The 15,103-nt window shown below is 32.1% G+C and overlaps 1 protein-coding gene across 8 annotated transcripts in view; it reads left to right on the top strand.

Annotated features, from left to right (window-relative positions):
- Positions 1 to 15,103, top strand: part of LOC126975376 (serine proteinase stubble-like) — a 62,201-nt gene that overhangs the window by 24,689 nt on the left and 22,409 nt on the right. The window lies entirely within an intron of this gene.

The raw sequence follows: 15,103 nt of genomic DNA, 5'->3' as shown, positions 1-15,103 counted from the left end.
CCCACTGAAAGAAGTGGCGTACATCATAGAAACTTATTAAGAATTGTACAACGTAACAAAACTAAGAAAAAAGCAAATTGTAAGTAAGTCTAAAAAAGTGGGACAAAAAAGATATACCTAAACCTAAAATATAGCCTATAATTATTAAACTATATCTATATCCAATAATTTGTATCTTATGTTTAGGCCTCATTACTGTCTGCTAAAAGATATTTTTATATTTATGTGGAAGGTTGGCCAGCAGATAATGATTGAGGATTTACAATTCATTCTTTTTCAAGAAGGTATCGAATCTTTTAAGATACATACGAGTACCTACTTATCTTAGTATAAAAAATCGATAATCTTATTGTGAATTACTGATTTGAACTAACGATTAATTAATTTATTTATTAATTAATTTGATTTATTTTTAATAAATTATAATAATTTTTTATTTTGACTCCGTTATATCTTAGCACCTCAATAATTTTTGTATAAACATCTTATAAACTAAAGTTTATAATTAAAATAAACTTGTACTTGTAAGGTGCTTCCTTAATTTTTAAATTATGTGGGTCCATTCTCGCCATCCTCCTTTGTTTTTCGGACCTATTATAGTGAATAAAGGCCGATTCGCTTAGGTAACAATTAGTTGATTACTGTAATCTTAAGAATTACCTTCAAGGTTACGAACCTAGTGATGGTATGTATACTTGTAAGTAGGTATACATTATGAATTGCGGTAAAGTTAATCGAACTTTATTTTATATTGCCACACTATTACACAAATTATCTTGCCCCAAATTAAGCATAGCCTGTACTATGGGTACAACACAGGATACCTTTAATACAATATACTTAAACTAAATATTCATATTCATCATATAAATGTTTGCACCTATCGGGATACGAATCCGGAACCTCTAGTACTCAGTAGGCCGACACTTACCACTGGGCTATATAGCTCGTCTTTATTTCATCGATAGTAAAGCATAATTCACAATTAGTTCACCTGGACGGTTTTGGTATCGCAGAACTGTCTACCATGTTTTTGTTTCGGCGTGATTTAGCTAAGGCCATGTATCCTGTACTACATGCAAACAGTTCACCCTTGTAACCCGTTTAATGTTACCTTTCCAGTGCGTTTGCGGCTTTCTTTTAGCCTGTTCTTCATCCCAACTTTAGAATCATTTCACATCTTATTATCTGGCAACGTGAACAGACACTTGCCACTTCAGTCTTGCAGAGGGTTTGACGACATCTCAAACTTCGCTTTACTTCCTACCTAAGCACGTCAATATTTTATCAAAGTTACTCACATTTTATGCGCAAAATCAGACAAATAAAAGTTAATATGCAACCGACTGTTTAAGTGGATTGAAATTTATGCAATTTTTGTATAAGGCAATTATAATAACTCCTTATCAAAAGAACTATACATTAAAACGAATTATATAGATAAAAAAACAAGCAGCTGAAGATGGCTACATAGTAGATTTATTGATAATTCTGACATTCAACAATATGTGACAATAAAAATAAAGAATGTATTAATAGACAGAAAGAACGAAGGAAAGAAAGAGTTAATATTACGAGAAAAAATACAACATTCAGAAAAACTCGTACAACTTAAAGCAAATGATTTTAATATGTGAGTCACGAAAGAGCGCGGCAAAATAAATAAAAGCTTATAATAAGTATATGCAAATCCCAAAAACCAATAAGAGTTTGTTATATGAATATGAAGAAAGTATGTGATTCATTTTTCTCGCTATGCGTTTTTATTGTGCAATAAATTTGTCACTAATACTCTTTCGAAAGTTGAAACTTAGTCATAACGTTGTTTTCGGAAATAATATGAAAGCTGACTGTGAGCCTAAGGTTGGTTTGAGGAAATTCTGGGAACTCATAATTCTATCCCGAACTAATATTATAAATTCAAATCTGAGTTTATTTTTTTGTCTGTTTGTTACGCTTTCACACCTAAACTATTCAAACGATCATGAACTGGGAATGAAGTGGAAACCCCCAGGCTCTTTTAATTATAAATGTTAATTGTACCATATTACATTCTAATCCATATTTTTATTTAAAAAAAAGCCCGCTGAGTTTCTTGCGCCCGTTCTTCTTAAGGTCTGAGGCAGTCTAGGGCAGTTCAATAATTGATTCTGAATCCTATTTTGAATAAAAATATTTGAATTTGAATCGTGGTATTTTTTACCCACACTGTCAGGGGTATAGAAAAGGACACCAGGACATTTATACCATGAAAAACAAACTGTTTAAGAGTACCAAAAAATTGGTCTAATGATCATCTGACTGATATTTCACAGCCAACGTCAGATATTGACTTGTTCCATCGCTATACAATTTAACAATTCCGTTTTTCCAAGTAATTCGGTCGGGATTTAATACTTAAGTTGCTGATGAAGTCGAATTTCAACTTTGATAAGTAAAGTCAGTTTACATCTTTCTGTAACCGGATGTTAAATATCTAAACACACACTACAAACGGACTAATTAGTTAGTGACTCAGCACGAAATCACTAATTAAAATAGTTTGGTCAATTTAAAGACAGCTTTGAGACGATCAATGTGTAATTAAGTGTGTCAGTGGTACACGGGCGGCCTCTGTGGTTCAGTGGTAACGGTACATGTGTCGCGGACTGAGTAGCGGTGATTCAAGGACGATGGGATTAAATTATCGCTCTTGTGAACGAGGTCACATCTATACAATTTAATAAATTATTTTTAAACATTCGCTCAAAAGGCGGATAACTAAAACTAAAACTAGTGCTTTTTATTTTTATCCTCCAGAAAATTTACGAAGGTGGTTTTTCATAAAAAAGTTGTGTGTACAAATTATTTATTCATTTATTTTCATGTAATCTACAGCATCATAATTTGTATACATCATTATCTTAATATATATAAATTACGCGACACGTTGTTCGTCCGCGATGGACTCCTAAACTAATAAACGGATTTTAATGGGGGTTACTTCATGGAGTGCAGTTTGGTCCAACTAGAGAGATAGGATAGTTTTAATTCGATTTGGGACCCATAGTTATTTTTATTTTCAATATTAGTTTTGTATGGACACATTTTCTATGAGAGAATTTAGTGACGCACGGTTTGACAGTTCCACTGTCAAACAATTTCATTATTTATAACAGGGAGGATATTTCTTGATGTTTTGAAATATTATTGGCAAATTCCTATAAAACAGAAATTTTTTATTATCTACAGAACAACGTCTGTCGGGTCAGCTTGTTATAATATAAAGTTTAAGAATAAGATCAAAACTGGTGACAGTATGTAGATACTAAATTAAAGAGTAACATATATTATTTAACAAACAAGAATTATCTAACAAATTTACAGCCATTTACCAAGCTACTTAGAATATAAACTAAATAAAATAAGGTTACACGTGTGTGTCTGTGCGTGTATGTAAGGGTGTGTGTTGTGTGTGTGAGGTTGTATTATATATTATGTGAGTGTGTGTGTATGGGTAATTATGTATAATTCGATTAAAGAGACTATATTTCAGTTTAACTACTATTAAAATATAAATTTAATAATCTTTATAAATTTATTCAAACAAAACTAATGTTTAACTATATTTACAATACTATGAATACATTAAATTAAAACTATCATTACGGTGAAGCGTACCAAGAAGTATTCTTTCGCAGCATTTCCGCGTTGTATAGCAAGGCTGATCCGTTGACCGAAATAGCTGCCAGCGCTTGTGTTTCCAGTAGCCTTATTGAGGCGAGAAAAAATATAAATAATAATAATATAAATTATATCAAAAATATTTGTAATACACGTATATAAATAAATAAACAATACAATTGAAATTATTTAGAATTTGTATAAATTATTGTCTAATTATGTCAATTAGCTGAATGCATAGAAACTATTGCCAAGCTATGTACTATTAAAAAAGCTCAAAAAGAAGCTTACTATTAAAATTACATTTCTGCATCTTTATTATGATTTAAATTTGAAAAACTGAGTTTTGTTAGTAATTGTGATGAATCGTTCAACATCATTTCCTTGAGATACGTACGAGTACATTCCGCGCGTATAGTAATGTACTATTATTACCGTTTTACTGTTTGTTCGGATCTCCTAAAATTAAGGAAAATTATAAAGGTACTCGATCAAGTTAAAATTTAATAAATCAAGTAGTTACTTTTTAACAAAAAGGTATTAAAAAGTCACCGAAATTCATTTCGTGTGTCTTATAAATTTGATGTATTGATTAACAATAAAAAGCGACGTTGACATCCTAAGCTAATCCACTAAAATCTGCGTGAATCAACAGGGAAGATGTTCTACTTACTCGGGACCGTGCGCTCCAAGTCCGTTGGTTAAAGTATAAGATTTATTTTATTTTATTTTAAGATTGGATAGGTTTCATACTGAAATATATATTTTGATTGCTGGGTATAATATTTTCATTTATTCGAAATATTAACCCTTTTTAAACAGGAAGGTCATTTATACCGTGTGGTAGTACTATGGCGACTGGACAAACTCTGTGAAGAGGATCTTTTCGTCTTCATTTTCTGGACTAGGGATAAGACCTGATTGTAACTGATACATCCAATCCAATGCAATGCATAGCATTCCTAGAAACATAAAGTACCAGTCCATACAGTACACAGTAAACCAGAAATAGATACGGCGCCATTCAAGCAACACATATAATCCTTGAACACTTCTGCATGGCAACAGTAATAGGCTCTGCTATGATATCCATTCTACTGGCATCCTCTAACGTTGCCTTCCACTGGTATGTCAAGTAAACCGGAAGAAAAAGCTCTTACAAGCCACTTTCCCGGATGCTATGACTAATACATACTAATTTAGTAGATGTCCAACAAGGTGTGCCATACTTTGTTATAAGTACCTGATCCTCTCATTTTTAACATATGTTGGCTGGAGAGAGAGAAATAAATCAAACTTAGAAAGCTTGCAGTACTAGGAACACGCGAAACACAAACAAACCACCAGTGGGAGGCTCCTTTACACAGCATGCCGGCAAGATAATGGTTACCACAACGGCGCCTATTTCTGCCGTGAAGCAGTAAGTAATGTGTAAGCATTACTGTGTTTCGGTCTAAAGAGCGCCGTAGCTAGTGAAATATACTGGGCAAATGAGACTTAACATCTTATGTCTCAAGGTGACGAGCGCAGTTGTAGTGCCGCTCAGAATTTTTGGGGTTTTTCAAGAATCCTGAGCGGCACTGCATTGTAAGCGGCAGGGCGTATCAATTACCATCAGCTGAACGTCCTGCTTGTTTCGTCCCTTCTTTTCACAAAAAAAAACAAACAAACTACTTATACCCAATTGTCAGTTGACACTCGGCCAAGAAAATGTTTATTACATGGCGATATAAATAAATAATAGGTTACCCGACTACTTAAAATATATGACATATAATCAACTTTAAACTTAATCAACAATATGGCTAATAAATAATTGTTTATATTCAGTAAATTACGATTTAAATTTAAGAAAAATTACATTACATTATATTATTATTACAGATTTATCAGAAATTTATATAAACTTTGTATTGCTTATAATACTTATCGGTAAGATTAAATAGGTAGAATAAGAGAAACTTTAATATAAAATTCGGCTGAGATTTCTAAATAAATAAATATTTGTTGAAAAATCTGACGTAGAAACACAATTATAACTACACGAGTTTTGATCCATTAAAGAATGTATTATCACACAGTTATCTGTGTAACAATCGCGTTTATAAAAAAATACTACATATATATTATTATTTTTAATTACAGCAAATCATTGGATTTTATATTCCTTTAAAATGAATCCTGAAAATAAATAAAAATTAATCTCTACTTTTTACATTGTTTTTTTTTAGGTTAGTTAAGTTATAACATTTAATATTCTTAAATCTTCTAAGGTAGCGTGTGCGTGTCGATATTAATTTATTTATAAAGGTGATCAGTGTGTCAGTTTTGCCATCGGCCGGTAGTTGGTATTGTAAATCGAACGTCTTGAATTAGGTATGAAATCACCATCTATGGTTCCGTTACATACATATAGCTGAAGCTAATAATATTAAGACTATAAAAATGTTCTCCATTAAAACCTTTTTTATTTTTTCTTACTCGTAAAAGTTGATAAGAACGCAGTAGAATTATAGTCCATATAAAAGACATAAACGCGCTCACATTATTTGGACGTAGTACTTAAGCAACTTGTGTTGTCGAAGATGGAAACGTTAAACCTGTTTCAATTATACATGAATGACTAGGAGTATATAAGCTTAGTCCTTAGTGACCTCGAGTGTTAAACCCCTTGTTTACCGGGTTCGAGATCCCGTTGATCCAATATTTTGTATGGTCCATGTAATATGACTTTTTGTGTCCCAGTGCAACGAATATATAATATATTATAGAAACTAGTGTCTCCTGTCTGTGTATGTATGCATAGTTAAGCATATGCAATAATAGTCCAAACTAAGAAAAAATGCTGTAGAAAAATGGAATACTACTATAGGAGTTTTTCCAAAAACATGTACTTGGTTTCACGGGGTAAAAATTCGGGAGGATACAAAATCTCATAAGATTTTGTATCCTCCCGAATTTTTACTGATTTTGGTATAGATTTCGCTGATATACATTTTTATAAGAAAATTCGTATTCGGAAGTTACAGGGCGTTGAAAAACGTGAAAACAGATGATTCTTTGTTTACAAACAAAACCACGACTAACAATTGCCACATTCTAGGGCTCAACAGCAAGGCAAAGTATTGCTTTCATATCTGGTCTGGTGCACCCCAGTATCAGCTCGATCCACTTGTCCACGTGCACATTAGGGTTTTTGCGTAACATTTTACATTTTTATTATTATTTTACTTAACCCGATGTTTCGTGACCTTTGCACAGCACGTTTTAAATTATCTAACATAGTAATCTTCAAATTTAAGCCGTAAGCTACATATACCAACATGGATGAGGGCACTAGCCAGAAAATTTTGCCAAAAACCATCTATCTCTACAGCAAATATCACTTCCGAGGCAAAATATGGTACTAAACTTCACAATGACAACTATGACAAATACAATCTCGTGCTCTGTGAAGGTAACTAAACGTCAGGTTTAATAAAATAATAATAAAATTTTAAGTGACTAAAATTTGACGCAAAAACCGAAAAAAATAAAAAGTATTTTATTTAAATGTGTAACACAAAATGGCAAAAATATCGGCTTAAATTCGATATACAAGAAGAAAACAAGTTTTAAGAAGTATTTTTGATGCTGTTTTATGAGTCTCTATATTTTTTATTTGTAATTCGTCTTGCTATTAAAGCTTTGTTGTAAAATATACTACAGATAAATTTTTAAATTTTAATGTTGTACATACATACATAGTGAATCTAAACAAAATACAAATATTTTATCTTTATAATATAATATTTAGTATAACGTTCTAATGCAGTAAAGTTATCAATCACATCTCATCTTTAATACATACAATACAGGAGTTCCCGTTTCGTAGGAATGTCAGTAAATGACCACAACACAACCTCATTACTTGATCAGAACTCGCCATCAATGATGCCCCACGCGGTCAGACATCAATGTAATAATACTTATTAAAAATTCATAGTCATGTCGGCCATCGTTGAAACCGGGCAGTAAGTAATTCTTGTTAAAAACAGTTGTATTAAACTTTCTAGTCATCTTAGATTAAGGATTACTACCTAAGAACAATAGCTTTTTTATTACCTACGGCAACTTTTAGATGCTTGTTGCGTGGCATCTTGACACTCAATGCCATTGCTCAGTTGGGCGTAATTTTAGATGCCGCACTTTACAACTAGTTGGAGCGTAGCGGAGACCAATCTTTAATCTAAGCGTAGCAAGCTAAATAATGAATGACTAGCTGACCCGGCAAACGTTGTTTTGCCATATATAAATTGTATTGATCTTGTGCTTGCTAGTTGATAAGAGATGGCGCTAGTTGTATTCAGTAGTAACAATAACACTTCTTTTATATTTTGTATAATTCACACCATAGTTTTATAAATTATAGCCTATTTGTTATTCTGGTGTGTAAGCTATATTATTGAAAAGTTTCATCAAAATATATGCAGTAGATTTTGCGTTAAAGAAGTTCAAACATACATCCAGACATACAAACTTTCACATTTATAATATTAGTAGGATAGACCGTGGTCTATCCTACTAATATTACATTACAATAGCACGTGTGCTATTCTAGTCTATTGATCAACTGCTAATAGCTTGTTTTTTTCTGTTTCACTGGCATCATGGTTTCATAAAACCACACACTTTGTTTTTTTAAATACTAACTTTAGATATTAATTTATTTTGCATTTGGTTACATTCAGTGTTGGTAATACATATTATAAGAACAAAATATATATTCATAATTGATGTATAATTAATCTTGATACTTATACGCGGCGTAAAAAATAATCCTAGCATACAAATCGGCTCAACAATGGGTATCTATAAGGGTCCGTATTGTAATGTCTTACAACAAAATCTTACAAAATCAAATACAAACTAATATACATGTCTTGTTTTTGAATGGAGTGTGTTTTTTTTTTGCGGTCACTAAACAAAATTGCGATGTACTATGAAACATTAAATTAAGTAGTCTTAAAAAGCTACGTCAGTAATTTGTAACACCTGCGTTTTAGTTAATTTAAATATTAAAGTATTTTTATAACAGCAACATTACAAAGCAAAAATATATTATATTCTTAATACAAGCCCTATGTCAACATGCTATCTGCCTTCAACTGTCAACGCCAAGATTTTTGTATAGCAAAAACCATAGGTAAAAGAGTGTTCATCTTCTATCTACTGTAGGCTGTGAGAGAGATCTACTCTCAATTTGTCATTTTTGACTGACACTTGAAAGATAAAGCTTTGGAAATAAAAAATAAAAATCTGTGACTGTATTGCTAGCATTTACGACAGAGTCCTTTTAGATAAAATGCATGTACAAATGTGATACAACAGGTAATTTATTACTTACAAACAGGTAATTTATTTATTTTAAAATGAAAAAACCATTAATATAAACGACAAAAATTCCAGAGAATGTTATTTTTACAATAAAACAATAAATTCATCGAATCCTTACAAAACTAACCATAAAAATGGGTTTTAGATATCAGTGATATTCGATTTTCAATATTTTTTTCATACAATGCATTTTTCATCAAATAAAGCTGTTGTAAGGCAATATCTAAAAAACTTTTTACTATAAAGTTTATAAAATAAGAAATAAAAGACCACTTACGGACAAGTTCTTTCAACGGTTGTGAATTAACTGCTCATTGTTATAGTTAGCAAATTCACACGCATCCATGTGAAGTTCCCAAAAGTAACGTTAGTACCGTTTCAAAACGGTTATTCTTCACTTTACGATTGTGTATTCCATTGAATTGATCATTGCGATCGCATGGAATATTCGGCAAGATCTGATTAATTACAGAGTACCAAACAACATAGGAGGAAACAGGGCATGATGCAATAAAAACATTGTATTACTAAATTTAACCAATTTATTATTTTTAAAGTGATATCAATCACTTCTGGGATTAATGAAATTAAATATATAACCAAAATTTATGAAAGATACGTCACTCGAACGGTTGGCTCAGTGGAAAAGCGTAAATTTGTAATAATGTTATAAATTTAATTTTCTATATTTGTAAGGGTGGTCAAACAAATGGCCTATTAAGGTATTAATGCATGTCAGTGACCTTGTTAATACAACGAGGGCGGATGACCAGGGCCTACGAGTCGTATTTAAAGGTTAAAATAATTATTAATTAATAATAATTGATGCCTAAAACATTTTCCTTTCTACATTTTAGGAAACAATTAAGCCGTTCGCTTAGACTAAGTATTCCGAGGGCAATTTGTGATATTTTAGTTACACCATGTGATTTCAATAAATAAACATTACCTACAACAACTATCCGACGTTTTATATCATACATTTTAACAATTATTTTTTTTAAACTGCTAGTAATATTAATTAAGAGAAAACCGGTTATAACTAGAGTGAATTGTCGGTATTCAAACTTAACTCAGGCCTTAAAGCAAATCAGAGTAAAATTAATAGATCAGCTCCCCAAGAAAACTCTAATATAATTATACAGCACCTTACAGGCTAATTTGTTTTGTATATTACAGCCATTGTTAAATACTCTTTTTGATTGAAAAGAGTGGCCGTTGCGTTTCTTGTATGTTCTTCTCACGAGCTCTACTCTTTTCGAACATAAATGATATATTCAGTAATTTAAAAGAAATATTTGTAGTGTCGATTCAAAAGCGCTTAGCTTAAGCCTAATTCTAAAATGTTTATTTTACTTTTCCATTAGTCATACTATTTATTTACTAAAATGAGTAAATGAGAATATAAAATATTATAAGGTTAATCAAGGTCAATACAATTTTGTATTTAACGCCATCTGTCGGGACAGTCGTTCGACAAAACTCTACATGACATATCTTAACAATTAAAAAGATGGCGTTGCTTGAATCGTCCTGTGCCAGACAAATTATTGCATGATTTCTAGTTATTTATTCTTATCGTTATAGTTTATATATTATTTACAATCGCTCCTCATATTAATTTCTAATTATGTTACATTAAATGTTACGTTACGTTATCATATCAAGTGCTTGATTTAAAAGTCGGTACATACAATTGTATGAACGCAGTATAATAATTATATATTTACAATGCTACTGAGATTCTTAATGTGTTTTGTTTTTAATTCGACGAACAAGTTCATAAGCTGCTAATAAATACAATAAAAGTTAAAGTAATATTATTGTTATTCACCAGATTGTTTATTTCCAAAGATTCATTCCTTACTTATTTTAGTAAACACTCGCTACTACTTCGTTCAAATTAAGCTTTATCTACACAGTAAGAAAAACTGTGAACAAATCAAATCACAAAAATTTTATTTCGTAGGTAAATCAAATTATACATGAAATATGTCAGTTTTTTATACTACAGCTCATTTGAAAGGCCGATTGTCCCACGAGCACAGAAGAAACTCTGAGTTTGCTCTGTCAAATAGATTGTTACAGATTATTAGTAACGTATAAATACATTTATCAATTCTGCGACATACATAGAACAGCTCAGCATGTTCAGTCGCAAGCATTTTTTAAATCCAAATATTCAGATAATATGTTAAAGTACCCTTTTGTGAACAACTTTTGCCACAGAACTGATTTAAATTCGTTTATGGTATTTCTCAACAGGATTCATATTGTAAAAACGTATACATGTGATAATAATAATAATGATAATAATAAAATTTATTGCCTTGAACTTAATTTAACTATACAATATCAGCTTATTATAAACATATATTAAGACAAAAGGGAGTAGGCTCTGCTTATGCTGCTTGAAATAATATTTTCATGCAGCGCTGGTTTTCAGCCATCCCCATCTCCCTAAGGTGGGGTAAATAGTAAAGAGGGCAAACTAATAACGATTACAGATAAAAAAATCTAAACTTTTTCTAAATGTACACTATGTGCCTCTGTATACATTATGAGGGTATTTGTGAGTGTGAGTGTATGTGTTTTATATAAATATATGAGTGTGTGTCAATGTGTCAGTTTAAATGTAATATGAATCGAGTTGCAAATGTTATGGTTAAATTATGAAAAATATTTATTTAAGGGAAGATCTTTCCATACACAATAATTGAAATTTTCAGCTTCCTGTTGTTTTTTTAACTATGAGGCTACTTTGCACAGGATGCCGGCTAGATTATGGGTACCACAACGGCGCCTATTTCTACCGTGAAGCAGTAATGTGTAAGCATTACTGTGTTTCGGTCTGAAGGGCGCCGTAGCTAGTGAAATTACTGGGCAAATTAGACTTAAAATCTTATGTCTCAAGGCGACAATCTCAGTTGTAGTGCCGCTCAGAATTTATGGGGTTTTTAGAAATACTGAGCGGCACTGCATTGTAATGGGCAGGGCGCATCAAGTCTCGACCCTTATGTTCATTTAAAAAAAACCCTTAAACTGATCTATATAGACCACTGAATGAATTTGTGACTTTATGAAGTCGACTTACATGATTGGCATTTTTTCCATGTTTTCATATATGTATTACGAATATTAATTTTATTATATATTCTTATTATATATACTCTTGGTTCTAATTTAAACAGCGCACGAATAACTCGTTTCTGCAGTGTGAAAATAGTGTTAACATCGGGAGTGTGTCCCCAATAGCACTAATAGACTAGGCTCGCGGTATTTTCGTCCGTAAGTTATCGATTTTTTTTCTGCGTATGCTGCAGAACTGAGCTTTTTCGCCAAATTAATAAATAATACGAGGGCCCCTCTGAAGTTTGGTATCTAACTAATGCTTAAAAATACGTTTGGCTCTCATCATCATTTACTACAACATTTGTGCCAAACAGCCTAACATTAGGAAAGGATTTAATACATTTGTTTTTTTTTTTTAATTAAGAAGGGGATTATTCGTTGTGAACATTCCACTACTTTAGAGATAGCATTGTTGACGTCATCAAAAGCAGTATGCTATCTATGTATTCAAAAATTAAAGAAGTATCATCGGTAAACAATGAAAACATATCTATTAAATGAATATCGAAGTCAGTGTTCAAAGAGACTAGGAGCTTTTTGTTTTGTTTTACTTTGTTGTTTGTCTTTATTAGGTAATAATAATTATAATTACTCTTTATATGTTTTTTCTTGTTTTTAAGTAGTTAATTGTTTTTAAGTTTAGTTAGTATAGTAATTATTTAATTCAGGCGAGGTGTCGCCCTTGAGGTTCATATATCACGCGGGGGTCACAGAAGATCAGCGTTGCAACACACTTGTGTTCAAACACATGCTGAGTGCCTCCTTTTTTTAAACACCACACGTTTTTATAATTGTATATTTTAAGTTGCTTCAATTTCTTATTTGTGTGTTGAAATAAATGTTTTCTGTTTTTTTCTTTCTTTCAAACAATACAATCTCATGTCATCATCTCATCTCTGTTTTGCCATTTTTTTTCAATAATTTGACACATAGATATCTTTATTGTTCTCTTTGGATGCATTCGTTATTCGTGCACCCGATATCCTTCCCGTCGTGAAATTCTACGGTATTTTTATAATTAGATACAATAACGGTGAACAGGATGAAACTATAATATAAAGAGTAGCTTAAAAAAAATGTATATAATGTAAGAAAATTAAAAAAAATATCAATCACCACACACTTCATTAAATTCTCTACAAATTTCTATTAATGGATTTGTTATACGCTACATTATTAACTGAGAAATCGATCGAAAATAGACATGGAATACGCACAGATCGTGATGGTAATTTAAAGTTAATAAAACTCAATAAATGATTATCCATATCACTAATCGTAAATTCTTGTTATGGTTGGAAAAGCGGCGTTAATACAGTTAAGAGTTTCGTCGTGGACATATTTAGGGGAGGCCTTTGTCAAGCAAGGGACGTCTTCCGGCTGAAATGATAATGATAAGGGTAGCCCTTCTCACTGCGACCAATGTTATCTATTGTGATACCCACTGTTAATTATAGCTCATTACTATGATTGAATCTTTTGCTATATTTACTTATTAAAGGACAACATTCAGATTGGATGTTACGGGGTTTCATCTGCACTATTACAGAATCTACACGCTCTGCAATCTCTGAGGCCTATGATTGAGAGGTGTTTGTTTAATCTGCAGTGCCCCGTTAGTGCCCTGGTTAGAATGCGTAAGTTGTTCCTTGTCCTACAGCGACATACGCAGCGTTTTCGTTGAAGGCTTGGAATGAGTTCAGCCCGGAGTGTTTGTCCTGAGCTTACTACAATCTTGCGAAGATGAGGTGTTAGGAGTTGCTTAACCAGACTCTTTGGGAAGACAAATCATGATCGATTGATTTTAAGCGTAACATTCTCATTTGTAGTATTATCACTACATAGTATAAAACAAAGTCGCTTTCTCTGTCCCCATATTCCTATGTATGCTTAAATCTTTAAAACTACGCAACGGATTTTGATGCGGTTTTCCTAATGGATAGAGTGAAGAGGAAGGTCTATATGTATAATAACATCCATTAAAGTACTAAGTAATGTACACATTGAAAAGGTCTACAGAAATCTCCGATATGGTATATGTCTATCTTTTATGAATATCCCACAATAACATTTTTTTGTCATTTACTTTCTACGACAAATAATGGCTAATTTTCGAAGCGATTTTTACCAATACAGCATTAATTCTTATCTTATTAAATACCTTAAACACATTATTACTTTAATATAGATCTATATGGCCTTTACACCAAATGATTTAAATGAATATTTTCGAAGATATTACAGATTTAAAAATTGCGGGACGTAGTGTTTGCGGCGGTTCCGGCCGGTTAGGCCGGCGGGAACGAATTGTTTTACTCGTAATTTAACGCGTGCGGGTCACGGGCAGTAATGAATAAATGAAAACTAATGGATCGATTTTAATCATTTTTTCGGTGAATGACATATTTTATACCTGTGCAAAGCCGGAGCGGGCCGCTAGTATATTATATTAGAATTATAGGTAGGTACCTATACCTACTTTCTTTACTTAACCACTCAGGTTTATTGAAAACATTATGAATATATTAATTTCTTTATAATGGTCTCTATATGTAGATCTTAAATTATATTGCAAGAAAATTCAGCTAATCGTCTGTTTTGCCACATAAATGTTACCAACCAAATATAATGTTATTTCACAGAGCATAATACTATGAAACTCAGTAAAGTTTATTAGGCGAGTAATATGTATTGTGGGAAGCTAAGTGGATTCCACTGATTATGATAAACGGCATCATATGCGCTTTACACTGGCATCTGAGATGAGTCGTAGTGGATCATAAGACGACCCACGACATAGACCAATGCGATACGACCCCTATCACATGGTTGTGAAACCAACATGTTCAGACTTCTCATATGCCTGTAATTAGGTACATCTTTGAAATCGGAAGCAGCACTAATGCACAACTGCGTTGCTACTTCTTCAGCA

This window comes from Leptidea sinapis, chromosome 35, assembly GCF_905404315.1.
Source record: "Leptidea sinapis chromosome 35, ilLepSina1.1, whole genome shotgun sequence".
Lineage (NCBI taxonomy): Eukaryota > Metazoa > Arthropoda > Insecta > Lepidoptera > Pieridae > Leptidea > Leptidea sinapis.
Note: the sequence above shows the minus strand (reverse complement) of the source record. Positions and strands in the feature narration are given on the sequence as shown.